Source organism: Suricata suricatta, chromosome 2 (assembly GCF_006229205.1).
Source record: "Suricata suricatta isolate VVHF042 chromosome 2, meerkat_22Aug2017_6uvM2_HiC, whole genome shotgun sequence".
NCBI lineage: Eukaryota > Metazoa > Chordata > Mammalia > Carnivora > Herpestidae > Suricata > Suricata suricatta.
Window position 1 is genome coordinate 11,378,908 of NC_043701.1, and position 17,256 is coordinate 11,396,163.

The following is a 17,256-nucleotide window of genomic DNA, read 5'->3' on the forward strand; positions in this document are numbered from 1 at the left end:
GAAAACAACTCTCAAGGGCAGTGCAAACATTTACATAGAGTAGAAAGTACAAAATGAAATGAGATAGGATGTTATTTTCACCCACTTGCAAATTAAACTAATTGCAATCACAGAAACTGAAAAATTACACATTTCTTCAGTAATATTAATTTAAAAGTTTCCAAGAGCAAACTTATCTCCATAATAATATCTTATTTTAAATAATATCCCATATTTTTAAAAACCTTAATACTTAGGAATAATTTTAGGCTTACAGAAGAATTGTAAAGACAGTTCCTGCATACCCATCATCCAGCTTTCCCTGAAGTGGACCCCTCACATAACCACGGTATAATGATCAAAGCTGAGAAATTAACATTGGTATAGTACTATTAACTAGATGATGGGCTTCGTTCGGATTTCACCATGTTTTTGACTCATGTCCTTTTTCTGTTCCAGAATCCATTCCAAGGTACCGCCTAGCATTTAGTTGTCTTGTCTCTTTAGTCTCCTATCTATGGAAGTTTCTTAGTTTTTTTTCTTGTGTTTCTTGACCTTGACACATTTGGAGACTATTGGTCATATATTTCGTAGAATGTCCCTCAATTTCGGTTTGATGTTTCTTCACAACTAGGCTAGAACTCTGCATTTTTTGGAAGTATACCGCAGAGGTGAAGTACACTTTTCCTTGAATTGTGTTGGGGGTTCCTGATACCAACATGACTTACTATTACCTATGATGTTAACCTTGACCATTTGGGTAAGGTGGAGAAAACTTGTCAAGTTTCTCTACCGTAAAAATCACTGTTTCTTCCTTTCCGTGCTCCAGTCCTTGGAAGGGAGTCACTAAGTGCAGCCCAATCTGGAGGTGGGGGCACTGGTCATGTAGATTAAACCCACTGCTTGGAGGGAAGGACATCAAAGAATTTGTGGCTGTACGTTAAAACCACCATGGTGATGAAGACATATTTTGGGGGAGATACTTTGAAGGTATCAAATGTCCTGTTCTTCCTTAAACTTTCACCTACCAATTCTGTCATTCATCAGTAGCTTCTGCCTGTGGTGTTCATTTTACTTAATAAGTGTAGCTTATTACTGTGGTGCTCTAATGGTGATTTTCTATTTCCCTTGTTTCTTCTACATTCATTATTGAAATTCTGAAAAGAGAATTATTCCATTTATGTATTTATACATGTATTTATTCACTCAATCATTCATTTATATCAAATGGACTGATGGATATTTATTTTAAAATTCATAGCATGGTAAAACATGATCTGAGTCTCTATCTCCTGCCTCCATACTCTATTATAATTATAATTATTAATATTATTATTATTAAATTGGGCCCTGTGGATAATACAGAGTGGAAACAAAATAAATATTTATACTTCTTTACACAATTATGTTCATATTGTTGAAAGGAGTGTCTGGGTACTGACTAGAGTTGTTGGAACAAGAAATGGTGATGTAAGCCAATTATTTAAAGTAGCAAAAGGTACTAATAAAGGAACTAAATATGATGTAATTATCAAACTTTGGAGGGAGTGGAGAAGGACTGGTATATGTAAATCAAATCCTCATCAGTAATATTGTCTACATTCAAAACATTTAGTTACGTAATTTGGAGCTAAGTATTTGAAACCACAAATATTTTATTAAAAAATTTTTTTTTAATGTTATATATTTTTTGATACAGAGAGAGACAGAGCATGAGAGGTGGAGGGGCAGAGAGAGAAGGAGACACAGAACCAGAAGCAGGCTCCAGGCTCTGAGCTAGCTGTCAGCACAGAGCCTGACGCGGGGCTCCAACCCATGAACGTGAGATTTGACCTGAGCTGAAGTTGGAGGCTTAACTGACTGAACCACCCAGGCACCCCACAAATATTTTAGATAAATTGCCTTTTCAAGTAAGTAAAAGATGAATTGTTCAATAAATGGTATTGGGAAGCTGGGAGGTAAGCAAAATGTAGTTCAACCTATACATCATACCTTACGCAAGGAATATCTCTAGCCTGATTGAATATTTTATGGTTTTTTTAAGGGCTATTTTTAAATTTTTTAAAAAATATTATCCATTTTTGAGAGACAGAGTGCAAGCCGGTAAGAGGCAGAGAGAGGACATAGAATCCAAAGCAGGCTCCAGGCTTGGAGCTGTCAGCACAGAGCCCCACTTGGGGCTCAAACCCATGGACCCCAAGATAATGACCTGAGCCAAAATCAGAGACTTAACCAAATCAGAGCCACACAGGCACCCTTTAATATTTTATGTTAGAGAAAGAAACCACTAAAGTACCTGAAGAACTTAGAGAAAACCCGTTAAGAAGTCTGGGAGTAGAGACCGCTTTGCTAGCCGCGATACTAAGTGCAGAAACCTTAAAAGATTTATACATTCAATACGTAACTTTAAAAATCCATCTGGCAGACTCCAGTATGTCAAAAAGTAACTGGGAAAAATAGTTGGGTTCATTTCATAGTCAAAAAGCTAATTATCCAAGTGTAGAAAGAGTTATGAAATCAATGAGATGCCAAGAATTCCACACTGTATGATTCCATTTGTGTGAAATTTCCAGAGAAAACAGAAAGCGGATCAGTGGTTCCTCCTGAGGCTGGGATGGGGGAGTGACTGGAAATTGGTACAAGAGGACTATCTGAGGTGATGGAATTGCTGGACGTCTTCTGTGGGACCAGAATCCCCTCTGGCTGAGAATCTTGCACTAGGGTTTGTTGAGGGCCCTGTATGCCCCACATACTGTTTGGAGTGCTGGGGATGGACACAAGCATCATCCATTGATGTGGGACTCAAAAGGCATACAATTGCTCTAATATAAAGTGTATGTGGGGTGGTTCAGTCAGTTAAGCATCCGACTTTGGCTCAGGTCATGATCTCACAGTTCCTGGATTTGAGCCCCATGTCGGGTTCTCTGCTGTCAGCACAGAGCCCACTTCAGAACCTCTGTCCCCTTCTCTCCTGTCTCTCTCTCTCAAAAATAAACACTTTTCAAAAATTTATATAAAAATAGGGTGTGTGTGTGTGTATGTATGTGTGTATTGGCGGTGAGGCACATTGGGGCAACAGGAAGAATCAAAAAAACCTTCTAGAAAAAGTGACCTTGCATGAAGATTTAAAAGGTGGGCAGGGGTTAAGTAGAAGTTAGACTCTTGAGAGGGAGCACCCAGAGCCAGCAACAGGTACAAAAGAAAGCAGTGTGGTCCAGAGTCTCAAGGAACTGAGCAAAGTTCTTTTGGGCGAAGAAGGCAGTGTGGCCTGGGAAGGTGGCAGGTAGAGGCCAGATCATGTGACAAGTTTCAAAGTCTCTACATGAATGACCGCAAGCTTAGTATAATCTTAAAACATATTTTATAGAAGAGCAGTAATTCCATTGCTTAAGTACTGAGGTGTTATGCCTCCTGTGGTGTAGGAAAACATATGAGAACTGTCAGGAGTTTACTCGGGTGATGAATCACATAGCCGCAAATAATTATTTTTCTTATTTAGCAAGTACACATCGAACACACATTACTTACTATGTATCAGATACCATTATGAAATGCTTTATAAAAATTAATTCACTTAATTGTGACAACCCTACCAGGTAGGTGCTATTTTTTTTTAGCAGCTTCGTTGATGCGTAGTTTACATATAAAAAATTCACCTGTTGCAAGTGTACCATTCAATGATTTTTATTAAATTTATAGCGTCACACAACCATCCCCACCATCCTGTCTTGGAATATTTCTGTCACCTCAAACAGTTCCCCTGTGCGAGTCTGCAGTTAACTGCCACTCCTACCCTCATTTCAGGAAACCACTGGTCTGCTTTCTGTCTCCATAGATTTGCTTTTTCTGGAAATTTTCTATAAATGGAATCACATAAAATATAGTTTTTTCTGACTTCTTTCACTTCTCATGTTTTTGGCGTTCACCCATGTTGTAGCATATATCAGTAGTTTTTCTTTTTTAAAAAAGTTTACTTATTTTTGAGGGAGAGAGAGAGGTGAGGGGCAGAAAGAGGAAGAGAATCCCAAGCAGGTTGTGCACTGTCAGCACAGAGCCCAACATGGGGCTTGAACTCATGAACTGTAAGATCATGACCAGAGCCAAAACCAAGAGTTGGATGCTTCACTGACTGAGCCACCCAGGCACACTTTGTAGTTTTTTACTTCTTATTGCTGGATGGTATTTTGTGTATGGATGTACCACATTTTGTTTATCCGTTCACCAGTTGGTGGGCATTTGGGTTGTTTCTAGTTGTTGGCCATTAGGAACAAGTCTTCGTATGTGTTTTCATTTCTCTTGGGTGGAATTTCTGCATCTAATGGTAAGTTTAACGTTTTAAGAAACTGACAGATATACTACAGAGTGTCTGTTCAGTAGGTACTATTATCACATTGGTCCCCATTCTACTGATGGGGAAACTGAGGCACGGAGAGATTCAGAAACTCGTACGAAATCATATAGCCTGTAAGTGGTGGGGGTGATAACTGAACTTGTGTGGTCTGGAGTGGCCTCTGTGACCCTGACACTAAACTTCAGTGGCCACTTCCTGGGTTGGAAATTGTTCTCCATTTCAAAACACGAGGTTTGTCTGCTCTCCCTTACCTGATTTTGGCCTCAGAACTGCTGGAGAACATGTTTTTTCAGCTCTATCCGTGGGAATTTTGCCTGAAGGAATGTGTGTGATGTCCTTTTTCTTCTTTCCTTTCAAGGTCATTCCCTAAGCACATTTCAGGCCACTCAAGTATTTTTATTTTTGTGTTTCTTCTGTGGGAAAAATGAACAAACCTAGTGAGTGTTTTGCAACTGAATTTTTACTCTCCAGTGACCGAGTCCTCTTTTTTGGACCAAGAACCACCTTCTCAGGACAAAATAACATTATAGCTACTCACTTAGTGAGTGTGCCTGGTGGATTTCCTTTTAACCCAGCAGCAGTGCCCTGCGGTGCCCGTGCCAATAACAGCTTGTGGGCTGGCAGCCATGTATGGGCCAGTCGCTCAAAAGATCTTGTGGCTCTGACTGGTAATTACCTCCTGATTTTAATGGTCTTTCTTTTTTTTTAATGTTTTTATTTTATTTTTGATACAGAGAGAGACAGAGCATGAGAGGGGGAGGGGCAGAGAGAGAAGGAGACACAGAACTGGAAGCAGGCTCCAGGCTCTGAGCTAGCTGTCAGCACAGAGCCCGACGCGGGGCTCGAACCCATGAACGTGAGATCTGACCTGAGCCGAAGTCGGAGGCTTAACTGACCGAGCCACCCAGGCGCCCCTACCTCCTGATTTTAAAGGCCAACCAAGTCGTCACCCGCCTCCTGATTCCAGGATCTGATGTGATCACCCCCTTAGCCCCCTTCCTTTGCTGAGAACTACAAAAAAGGCGACAGCTTGCTCTACCGCATGCTCTAAACAAACCAGTGAGGTTAGACCTTTAGGTTAACATACACGATGGGCAATATGCAGTTTCAGGGATTGTTCTTACAGAGATACGAACTACTTGTGAGGAGCTTAATCATGACTAAGGTTATGCGAGGTCCTGTCGGGGTCTTTGAATTCTAGTAATAGATTCTTAGAGCCTGAATGTTTCCTAGTTTCTCTGGGAATTTAACTTGCCAATACTCAGAATAGTAAAAGGCACAACTGTGATCCTAACTCAGGTCCCAAATCTTAATTAAACTCTAAATCATCCTGTCCCCCAACACTTGTATCCTGCAGGGTCCCTTTGTGAACCTGGAGGCTAACCTGTCTGTTTTCCGGGTTCTTGTGCTGCCCCGTGCATTCTCCTACCATGGCCCCTCTCATAGCAGATTGAAGTATTCAGTATCTCCCCCTATACGGTAAGCTTGTGCAGGGAGGAAGTGGTGTGTGTGTGTGTGTGTGTGTGCACACGCGCGCATGTGTCTTTTAATCTCAGATACAGAGAGAGTTGCATTAAATATTCCCTTCAATCCCCCAGCTCCCTATTATCATACATACAAGTTTTCACCCTTATTTTTTTAATTTTATTTTTCTCTTCCACTCTTGATCCCCTCTCATATTATTATGGGTAATAATAGCAACAACAATAGTTAGGGAGCAGTAACTGATAGGCATTGTGTATGTTGTTTTAAAAAAATTTTTTTAAGTATTTAGTTATTTTTGAGAGAGAGAGAGAGAGAACAAGCACATGAGCAGGGGAGGGGCAGAGAGAGAGGGAGACACAGAATCCGAAGCAGGTTCCAGGCTCTGAGCTGGCAGCACAGAGCCCAACATGGGGATTTTGAACTCACGAGCTGTGAGATCATGACCCGAGTGGAAGTCAGATGCTTAACCAACTCAGCCACCCAGGCGCTCTGCGTACTTTTATCAACTCAGTTAATCCTCATCGCTCTATAGAGTCCTTGCTTTTATAATCTCCCATTTTTCAAATGAAGAAACTAATTAAACACAGAGGTTAAGAACCTTGCCTGAGATGACAGCCAGTAAGCAGCAGAGTCAGGATTCGAACCTGGGTGGTCTGGCTCCAGAAGCCATGCTCCTAACTCCTGTGCGATGCACTCTCCCAGGTACACGTGCTTGTGTGGTGGATGACACCCCTGGACGTGAACTTCGCCTCCTCAGATGTGCAGTGCTGTTTGATGTGTGAGACGCTCTGCACATACATAAGTGGTGCTGGGATATTCCGCTTTTTTCTGTTTGTTTGTTTTGGGTAGGTTTTTTGTTTTTGTTTGTTTTTGTTTTTTTGTTTTTTTAAATTTTTCTTTGTTTTTGCTGTGGTTCCTGTATTTTCTCCTAAAAATATCCAGTGTGCTGTTCGTACTTCTAGTGCACAGCTTCTGACTGCACTGGGCACCCACCACACCTTGCTGACCCATTCTCCTTGTTCCAGCTCGCTACCTCCATGAACAGTGGTGCAAGGAACATCCTGTCTATGTCCCCTAAAGAACCTGTGTTAGAGTTTCTCATGGGGACGTACCCAGGAGTGGATCTAAGTCAAAGCGTTATGTGAGTATTTTATTTAACCAATGCTGACGGACTAGTCTCTGAAGTGGCGGTACAATTTCACACCCCTGCCATCAGCACCAAGGTTTCCCTTTCCTCACCTCCTTGCCAACACTTGGTAATTTTGGGTTATTCTGACTAATGTAAAATAATATCTTACTGTTGTTTTAATTTGCATATTTCTGGTTATGCAAATTAAAGTGCCTACAAGTGAGAGTGAGCGCCTCTTCCATCTGTTGGCCATTTGAGTTTCCTCTGCCTATTTGTATTTTCTGTGTGTGCATGTATGTGTGTGTATCAGTTTTCCTGTACACTCTTGTTAGTGGTCTCCTGTTGCTTTTGGATGTAAATGCCTTCTCCCTGACTGTCATCACTACCTTTCACTGAATGGAGATCCAATCAATTTTGAGCTTTTGTGATCTTGTAATAAGCCATTTTTTATTCTTTAGTCACAAGATTATTGTATATTTTCTTCTATTAACTTTATAGTCTTACCTTTCACATTTGGGTCTTTTATCCATTTGGATTTAGTTTTGTGTAAAGTAAGAGAAAGGGATCCAACTTTATTTTTCTCCAAGCAGCGAACCTCATTTCTAGTACTTTTTATTATTTTTTTTCAAGGTTTTATTTTGTTAAGTAACCTCTACACTCAATGTGGGGCTTGAACCCACAACCCTAAGATCAAGAGTCACATGCTCCACTGACTGAGCTGGCCAGGTGCCCCTCTCCCCCCCAAGTATTTTTTAATAAATAATCTATCCTTTGTTCACTCATATATGGTCCACTTTTCATCATATCTTAAGTTCTCATATATAAATGAGTCTATATGTTCATTTTCCTATTTTTAAAAAATATTTATTTATTCTTGAGGGGTGGGGAGAGGCAGAGAGAGAGGGAGACAGAGGATCTGAAGCAGGCTCTGTGCTGATAGCAGAAAGTCTGATGCGGGGCTTGAACTCATGAACCATGAATGAGATTATGATCGAGCCAAAGTCAGATACTTAACTGAGCCACCCAAGCGCCCCTTCATTTTCCTGTTATATTGGCTTAACAACAACTTAGTAGCATGCCCTAATATCTGGCAGAGAGTAGTTATTCAAGGACCTTTATTCTTCTATATAAGTTTTAAAGTAAGTTGTTTGAGTTCATAAAAAAATTAATATTTTACTTCTGGAAAGATCTAGTTTTGTTGATAGGCAAATTCTTTCCTTCTATATGACTCTTATTTACCTTACTACCTTACCATTATATTCTTACTACCTGGCACAGTAGCTTACATATACAGTGGATGAGTAAATATTTATAGATGTGAACTATTTTTCTACTGATTTATGTCCCCTTTCAAAGTGACTGGGCGATAAACAGATGATGTGATAATGGAGGGCACATTTGAAGCCATATTGCCTTCCTTTGAGTGAGAGGAGACAGATGAGGAGAGCAAAGATCAGGGAACTGACCCTTCTGTAACAGGACAATTGTGGCTTTTGTTTTGATTCCTATAATTACTAAATAAGATTAGACCCTCTTGGTTGAAGATAACTTCTGCATCGAACTTTCGAGGTGGCTGCACAGAAGGGTCAATAGCTGGGTTCCTAATGAATTTTCAGAGGGAAACATGAAGCTTAAGCCAGGAGGTGAGAGAGAGGAAAAGTTGTGTCAGTTAATTCATTTAATCCAGTAGTGAATGGTTGAACGTGGAGGTGCAGATAACCTCTGCAAAAACGCGTTGTGCTACAGAAATGAGGAGGGTGCCATCTAGTGGCAGGAAATCTACACAGCATCCTTTGATCTTCCGTTTTGAGTAATAACAGGAAATACTATGATGCCTACAGGAAGCTAGGCACTGTTGTAAGAATTTTGCATATCATGGAAAAATCCACAAGACAGAGGTATTTATTACCCCTATTGTAAAGATGAGGAAATTGAGCCTCAGAGGAGGCAACTTGCCCAAGGTCACAGAGCTAGTACTTTGTTGAAATCTAGATTGTGTGGCTATAGAATTGGTATGCTCAGTCTTTTTGTTCTTTTGCTTAATAAGAAAAGGGATTGGTGTGCTGGAGTTGGCTGCTACCAGATAGAAAGCATGGATGGTGTGTAACTCTACCCAGCTTCCGATTTGGTGACGTCATGGCAGTAATTCAAATTCCATCACGGTGGGAGTATTTACACAATGAAAATACACAATGAGAATACTCCACATATCAGGCCTTTACTCTCTCACTTTCTCTCTTTGTCTACCCCCCCCCCCCCATCTTCCCAGAGAACTGGTTTGCTAACATACCCTGAGTGAGGAGGACTGAGAAGTCAGAGACATAGCCCAGGGATTTCTTTAGGGAAGCTGGGCAAGAGATTTGAAAAGTAGTTAAAACCTAGTTTGAGGAGGGAGGAGAAAGAGATTTTAAGACCTTTCTTCTTGATTTTCTTGGTATTAAAACAGAAACAGGTAGATTATGACTAGTGTAGGATTCTTTAAAATGAAGATCTGCTGAAGAGTAATGTAGAGTTGCTCAGCCCCATTATGAGGAAAGAAGGTAGGACAGTTGTAGGGTCTCTGTTGCAAATCACACATTAAGAATGACCAAAGAGGGGCGCCTCGCGGGCTCAGTCAGTAGGGCGCTCAACTCGTGGTCTTGGGGTCCTGAGTTTGAGGCCCATGTTAGGCCTACGGATTCCTTTAAAACATGGCCAAACAAGCAGACGAGTCAGGAAAAACCAGTAAAGCCATTTTAGAGGAGCTTAAGCTAAATACAGCTAGACCAACTTAAGGACTAGCGAACGGGCAAAGTAGAATTAGAAAGTTTAGAGAACAAACACATGTATGCCAGTTTGAAGAGGGTCAAATCACAGACAGAATGGCCATGGCATTTAGGAGAAATGACACAAAGTTGCTGTAACTTCCCACTTCAGAACCCACAAAATCTTTTAGGCTGAAGCTCCTAGAAATATTTGAATCATATAATAACCCTACTCAAAAGCCTTTCATAGACAATCCTGGCAGAATGTTGGTATTTACTGAGGCTGAAATACATAAGGGATCACAGTTCTATTTCTCTACTTTTCTGTATGTTTAAAATTTTCCATTACTAAAGAAGAAAAACCCAAACCGAAGGCATCAGACATTCAGACATTTCAAATGATTATATTCAATACAATGAATAAAATAAAGCATCAGAATCTGTCAGAAAAGGTAGGTCTGAGATTCATGCCTATCTGAAGATGGCATGGTAATGGAAGCCATTGGAGGATTTTAAGCAGGTAGTATGTGTGTGTGTGTGTGTGTGTGAGAGAGACAGAGATAGAGAGAGAGACAGAGACAGAGAGAGAGAGAGAGAGAGAGAGAGAGAGAGAGAGAGAGAGAGTGTGTGTGTGTGTGTGTGTGTGTGTGTGTCCAAAGTTCAAGTCTATATTTCTGCTCATAGAGGATTGAGACCAGAGTGGATATCATAGCTGTTGTTAAAAGGTAATAGTGAATAAAATCTGAATATAGCCTTAGTCCTTTGGATGAAGCTCAGGTGACAGCCTGTCCTGGTTTGCCCAGGACTGAGGTTTTTCTGAGATTTGGGATTTGGGGTTTTAAAACCTAGGTGGTGGCAGAGTGGGTGGGAAATAGGATGAAGACCAGACAGCTGAACAGACACCGAAGCTGCCAGAGTGGAGGGCTCATAAGAAGGTGGTAGTCAGCATTGCCGCAGGCCATGGACTACCCGAGAAGATGGAGACTCAGAGCACAGAATCCAATGTTCTGGGCTGTCCTCTTCAGAGCAGGGTTTGCCAGACGTATTCTTCAGTTACCCAGCCTTGGAACGCCAAAACCAAAACCTAACCTACCACCATGTACAATTAATCAGTGCCAAAGATGTAATCACACTAGTACTTTTAGATGTTAGAATACAGATTCAGAAATTGATTAGCTAAGTAACTCATGAAAAGTAAACTGCAAAGGCAAAGGCATTTTGTCATTTAATACTTTGATTCTTTCATAAAAAGATGAAGGCAATCTCGCAGTATTTAATTTTTGTAATATTATATATTTTACTATATTCAAATAAATTTCACAGAAAGCTGAACAAACATGTGTCAAAAATATAAATATAAAACATAAACGTGTAGCAAACTTACATACTCCAGAGCAAGTAATTTTAACCCAACTTACTGATCTTAGTTAATTGACTGACTGAGTCCACGAAGCTCAATAGCGGCTATGCCACACTATGAATGAGGTCCGTGGCCAAGGGTTTTGGGGAATAGAGGCAGAGAGAGCAAGAGAGAGTATGAGTGCGGGAGGGGCACAGAGAGGAAGAGAGAGCGAGCGAGTGAGCGAGCAGGCCCCATCTCCCAAACCGTGAGTTCATGACCTGAGCCGAAACCCAGAGTTGGATGCTCAACTGACTAAGCCACCCAGGTCCCCCTAAGGGTTTTGGTGACTAGAAAGATGAGTTAGCGTCTTTCAATGTGATTGTGGACTTCAAAAAAAAAATTTTTTTTTTTTTTTTTTTTTTTTTGGTCAGAAGGCTGTATCCGGCAGTGTGGAGAGATCCCAGGCTGTATAGTCTCTCGAGTTTGCAGTTTGCACTTTAGGGTTTATTCACCAGAGCTGTGTAGGCACTGATTCACTGGAGAAGTGACCTGTCTGCTCAGACAGACCTCAGTCAGAGGTCTGAAAAGTCACATGGCCTTTCCTTTCTTATCCTTCAATCACTGTATGGGCAGAGCGTACCTCCGCCTTCATCTGCTCCCACTGTTATCTCCACACTCTCCACCAGTGCAGGGGAAAATGCATGCTTCCCCCAATGCTACCTCCCGATGCCCCTGCCTGTGGGCACCTGCTCAAGTGGGTGGGGCATCTGGGATCTGTGTACTGTGAGGGCAGACATTGGGTTGGTGGGGAGTGAGTGGGTGGAGATAGGAGGTAGGCCATGTTTCCTCCCATCTCCAACCTCAGCAAAGGGTACAAAATCCAGCTTCTCTCCTCCTGTCCCCACAGAGTCCTCCAGGCAGATAGATCTGCCCTTGTTCTTTGGGGAGCAGGTCATGGCCAGGAGGAAAAAGAGGTTGGGTGCAGGGCCCGGTACAGACACAACCATAACCTCCAAGTGGGTAGACTGACTTGTTCAGGGTATTTTTCTTGGCCTTTGAATCCAAAGGCAAGTTTTGCTCTGTGCATTCATGCATAGAATGTGAATATTAGGCCCTGTTCCACTGAAAAGTAAGATGAACAAGAAACAAGACTAGGATTCCCTGAGGTCTCCTGTCTTTGGAGAGTCAGACTGCCGCCCTGTCCCTGCTGAGCATTTCTGTCATTTTTGGTCCCAGGTGCACTCAGGGCCACCAGCTATAATTTATTATCTAGCACCTGGTTTGAATAAATCACAAATTTATTTGCAGTCTCTGAGAGCTCTTGGCAGGAGATGCAAAGATCAGCTTTCCCTAGGAGGGGCTGGGTGTGACGGGACCCCTTTCTCTTTTGCATCCTCAGGCTGTGGTGAGAATTTCTAAGGATACTCAGTGGAACGTCTTCTCCCGGTTCCCATTTTTCCCAACTGGTCTAGTGAGACTGGGAGAGAAAAATTCTGTCACAGAAGGAAGTAAAGCAGGAAGTTTCAGGATTTAATTTTTTTTTGAGAGGAATTTTAATTGTGAACATTTGAGGTGTGATGTACCCCCTGACCCCAGAGTTCAAAGCCCTACACTGAAGTGTTTCCCACCTTGTAATTATACCACTTGTTCTTACCAACCTCTGAGCCCTTGGAGGCTGAAAGTTTAGGGGTGTTAACCTTTGGATTCTCAGTGTCTCATTTAATGAGGAGCCCTCTCAATACGTGTCTGTTGAATGTAAATGCACTCACCTTCTTATGGTGGTTTCTAGTTTACTATGCGCATATATATTATTTCCTTTGGACTTCAGAACAACTCGGAGGTGGATGTTACAATCATCTCTGTGTTCCAAATGGGGAAACTGAAGCCAAAACAGGTTTGGTGACTTTCTAAAGATCACCTAGAATGGGTACTCAAATCTAACTATTTAAGAACAATTTTTTCCTTTTTATTCTAGAGAAAGAGAGAGTGTGAGCATGTGTGAACTGGGGTGGGGGTGGGGGCAGAGAGAGAAAGAATCCCAAACAAGCTCCACACTCAGCACAGAGCCTGACGCAGGGCTTGATACCATTACCCTGGGATCATGACCTGAGTCAAATTCAAGAGTTGGATGCTCAAATCCAGGTGCCCCTCAAATCTAGACTTTTTGACACCAAAGTCTAGGTTCCCGTGTGCCACACCGACTCTACATGTTTCCCATCACTGTCTTAGTAAACCAGCCGGAAAGGCCACATTGCCCTGCTGGGTCAGAACCACACAGGGAACTGCAGCCTACTATGCAGTCCGGTCTCATCAGTGGGCTTTTGTAGGAGTGCCGTCATTTCAGAGCTAGACATGTAGCTTTCAAAAGATTCCCAAGGACCCTGTAGGAGCCTGTAATGACTTTTACTCCTTGTTACTGACTGAATAGATTCAGGGTGGTTTTATTTATTTATTTAGAATATTTATTTTCAAATTCCATCCACTTATTATCTTAGTGAAGTCTTGAGTCTTTTTAAAGAAGTGTTTATTCTTGAGAGAGAGAGAGAGAGAGAGAGAGAGAGAGAGAGGGAGAGAGGGAGAGAGGGAGAAAGAGAGAGGAGAGAGTGCCCGCGCACACAAGTAGAGGGGTAGAGAGAAAAGGAGACAGAATCCCAAGCAGGCTCCTCACTCAGTGCAGAGCCCAGCCTGATTTGGGGCTGGGTCTCATGACTGTGACATCGTGACCTGAGCCAAAATCAAGAGTCAGAGGTCTAACCAACTGATCCTTTAGAATATGAACAGCTAACATTTGTTGAGAACTTAATAAAAAGAAAGGTTTTATCTCACTTATTTCTTAGGATGAGATAGATAATCCCAGGATGAAGGTATTAATTACCATGATGCCCATTTTACAGATACAGAGACTAAGGTTCAGAGAGATGCAATTACAGGCCTGCGTCAGACACCCGTAAGCAGCAGAGCCAGGACCCAAACTGAAGTCTTTTGGACTCCAGGAGCTGCACGGCCGGAGGGGAGGGCAGCTGCCCAAGGTGACATTTTCCCATTAAGGTTCCACCTTGGAATTCTCTCCTCCGATTCCCTTCCCTCTGCACCCAAACCCAACCCAACCCAGGGGATAGTGGATTCTTTTTCTTTTTGAACTGTTTTCAAAATGGCTTTTCTTTGATATTTCTCCTGACACAACTGAGGGAGGACAGAACATTTTTAAGACACTTTGCCAAAAAAATAAGGAACACCAAATGAGAGAAACTAGAAATGTTACCCCCACCTCCAATCCATTACCCCCGCCCCCTCTCCCCCCCAGTGAGGCTGGTTGATAGGCTAGCTTCGCAGACACAGAGCACCTGTGCAGTACAGGGTCCCCCAGAAATGTTCTTCTGGAAAGCTCTTAGAAGAACTTTTGTCGCCCCAGAGGCCAGGCAGGGGCTGTCAGTAGATTGCTTCCCCAGATGGTGCTGCTCTTCTCTGCTCTGGCATTGCCTCCTGGGGCACGTGCCAGGCTCTAAGAGGCTTCTGTCCTTCCACCAACAGAAGTTTTAGCCTTTAACACATTACCTCCCCCAAAAGGACATGGAGATGAGCATTTCCTTCTGACTTTGACCTCTGCTCTCCGAGGCAATCTGCCTCCAGTGTGGTGAAGGGGTCCAGGGAGTTCCCCCGGCCTTCCGACACTGAGGGCTGGCCTCCCCCCCCCTTGCTTACCCCTCCTCCCGCTCCTGCAAACCAACCTTCCTGAGTGTGTAAGGAATTCTGATTCCTCTCACCTCTTCTCTAAGGAGTCCACTTCTGTCCGTCCTGCCGTGATTGCTGCAGATTTCTGCCCTTGGTTTCTGTTCTCCTCCTTCAGCTCAAGACTCATTGGTTGGTTAAATTTACAGTTCCCTTCTCTTTGTTCAATAGATGCTTCTACCCTAGCAGCCCAAAGGAAAGTACGTCTGAGAGAATAGCAAAAGAGCATTCCACAGGAGCCACGGGGGAAGTTAGTAGATTAAAAGGCCAAGATCATGTTGGATTGTGGGCCAATCTGGTGCCTCCAGAACCCCAGCCCTCAGATTGGCGCTGGCTGCTACTCTAGTCGTCCTGCACTAGGACTCGACCAGGTTTGAGACACACCGCCTTGTACCAGGCCTTCCATATTGGAGTCCCCGTGGCAACCCGAGTCCTCTAGCTGCTCCACATGGTGTGTGGATGTCCAGAGTGACCTCGTGGGGAAAGGAACCCTTCACACCAACGTTCAGACCTCTCTCAGGTCACAGGGATGTCATGTAGAATTTGCAAAGCATGTCCTGTAGGACTTCTGATATCTGTCTAAAGCCAACCAGTTGGAAGGTAGAGTGTCCATTATGGAAATCTAGGTGGGTTGTACAGAAAGAAAGAAGTAAAAAGAAGAAGCAAAGAAGGAGGGAAGGAGGGAAAGAAGGAGGGAGGGAAGGTGGGAAAGAAGGAAGGAAGAAAGGAGCAAGCAAGCAGGAGGAGAGGGAGGGAGAACTGGAGGGAACTTTATTTGGTTGAAGGTGGGGCAACACACACTATTGATGTCGTCATCCTTGAAGCTCTGGTTAGCTCTGTGCTGCTTTTGGCTTCTGCAAAGAATGACATAGTATTTCTTCATAATAAGCACGGAGAGGGATTATATAGTTTGTTATCTTGGCATGCTTCATGCTAATCACATGCTGGCTCTACATCAGTTTTCTGTTTTTCGGTGGATAGGTATGCACCTGTTCTTGGAAAAACGTACATTTTTCTATTCTTTAGGATCTGAGATGAAACTTCAGAATCTAATTTGCCTCACTATAACAACTATACCAACCTCAAACAGTCATAGAAGTAAATATCAATTAGGAAAACAATGAAAAATGTGTTTTCCCTTCTAGGTGAATATAGTTTCCCTTCTAGGTGAATAAATCCCCTGCTGTTGGAACTGTAAAGGGATGTATGTGAGAGTGTATGCATGCCTGTGTGTGCGTGTGTGTGTGTGTGTGTGTGTGTGTGTGTGTGTGTGATTTCTTGCTGTTCACGGATTTAAGGGACTCTTCTGAAAAATGTGCTTGAGACCCCAAGAGCTCAGTATTTAGCTTTTGCTACCAACCTTACATTTTCATTTGGAAGCTTTGATATGATGAGTGGTGTTTTTTTCATATTTTCCTCAGTAATTCTGATTCTAAAAACACCAAATATAGGAAAACCCCAAGTTCCTAACTTTCTAGTTCCAAGATGTCTAGGAGAGGGGTGTCTTACTTTGTATGTGGCCATTGGAGGAAGTGCGGATGCCATCATTGTGAAGAATGGCAGTGAACTGTGACGTTTTCTTTCTTGCCAAACTGCTACTGCCAGGTAACCTGTGCTGGCACCATGGTCACATCAAGGGCACCTAGAACTGCTGACACCAAAGGCAGATGCCACTTGGATTGCCACCGACACAGGAGCACAGCAAAATAGATGTTCCTTTGCTCTGGACTCTTCCTCTTTTCTTCCTGGGGCTGCACATGCCACTCTCCCCCCTATCCCCCCATTCGGAAAATAAAGCATTCAGTTGACCATCCACTTATCCATCTGCCACCCTGTATTTCATGTTTCTCTCCAAACAACTTTCTGAAATTATTGGTCTCTACAAACTCCCTCACCATTTTCATCACCTACTCTGGAAACTTCTGTAATCTGAATGCCACCTGTCACTCCACTAATAGTATATGCAACCTCCATTTTCCTTGAAACCTCTGTGGCACTTGGTAATTCTGGCTGGGCTTTCTCTCCTGAATCCCTTTTCTCTTTAGGTATTCTAGTCTCCCTTCTGCCTCTTGGACTGCCTATGATGCTTGTCACTAGTCTTCCTTTTTCTTAACTGTGGGTTAGTAGGGTGCCTTCAGTAAGGTGACCATGTAAGTTTTCATCCAGACCAAGATATCTTTGAGAATTAAAGGGTGCCCAGTGACTACAGGCACACACTGAGATCATCCCTGGCAGATGGAGATGTCCAGACATCCTCTCGTTAAGGCTCAGGGCAGGAGATGAATAAGCATAGAATCAGGGAGGTTCCACAAACTCATCCTAGAGTTGTTTATCTACTTCAGCTTAGAATCTCAAGTTAAAAATTCAGTGTCCCATTCATGAAAGGACCCAGTTACCTGAGAAGTATGATTAGGGCAGAAAAGATGGGTGAGGAGAGAGGTCTAGGTGGGGGAAAGGCAGAGCTGGTTGAACGGGGTCCTGTGGTATTCTGGATTCC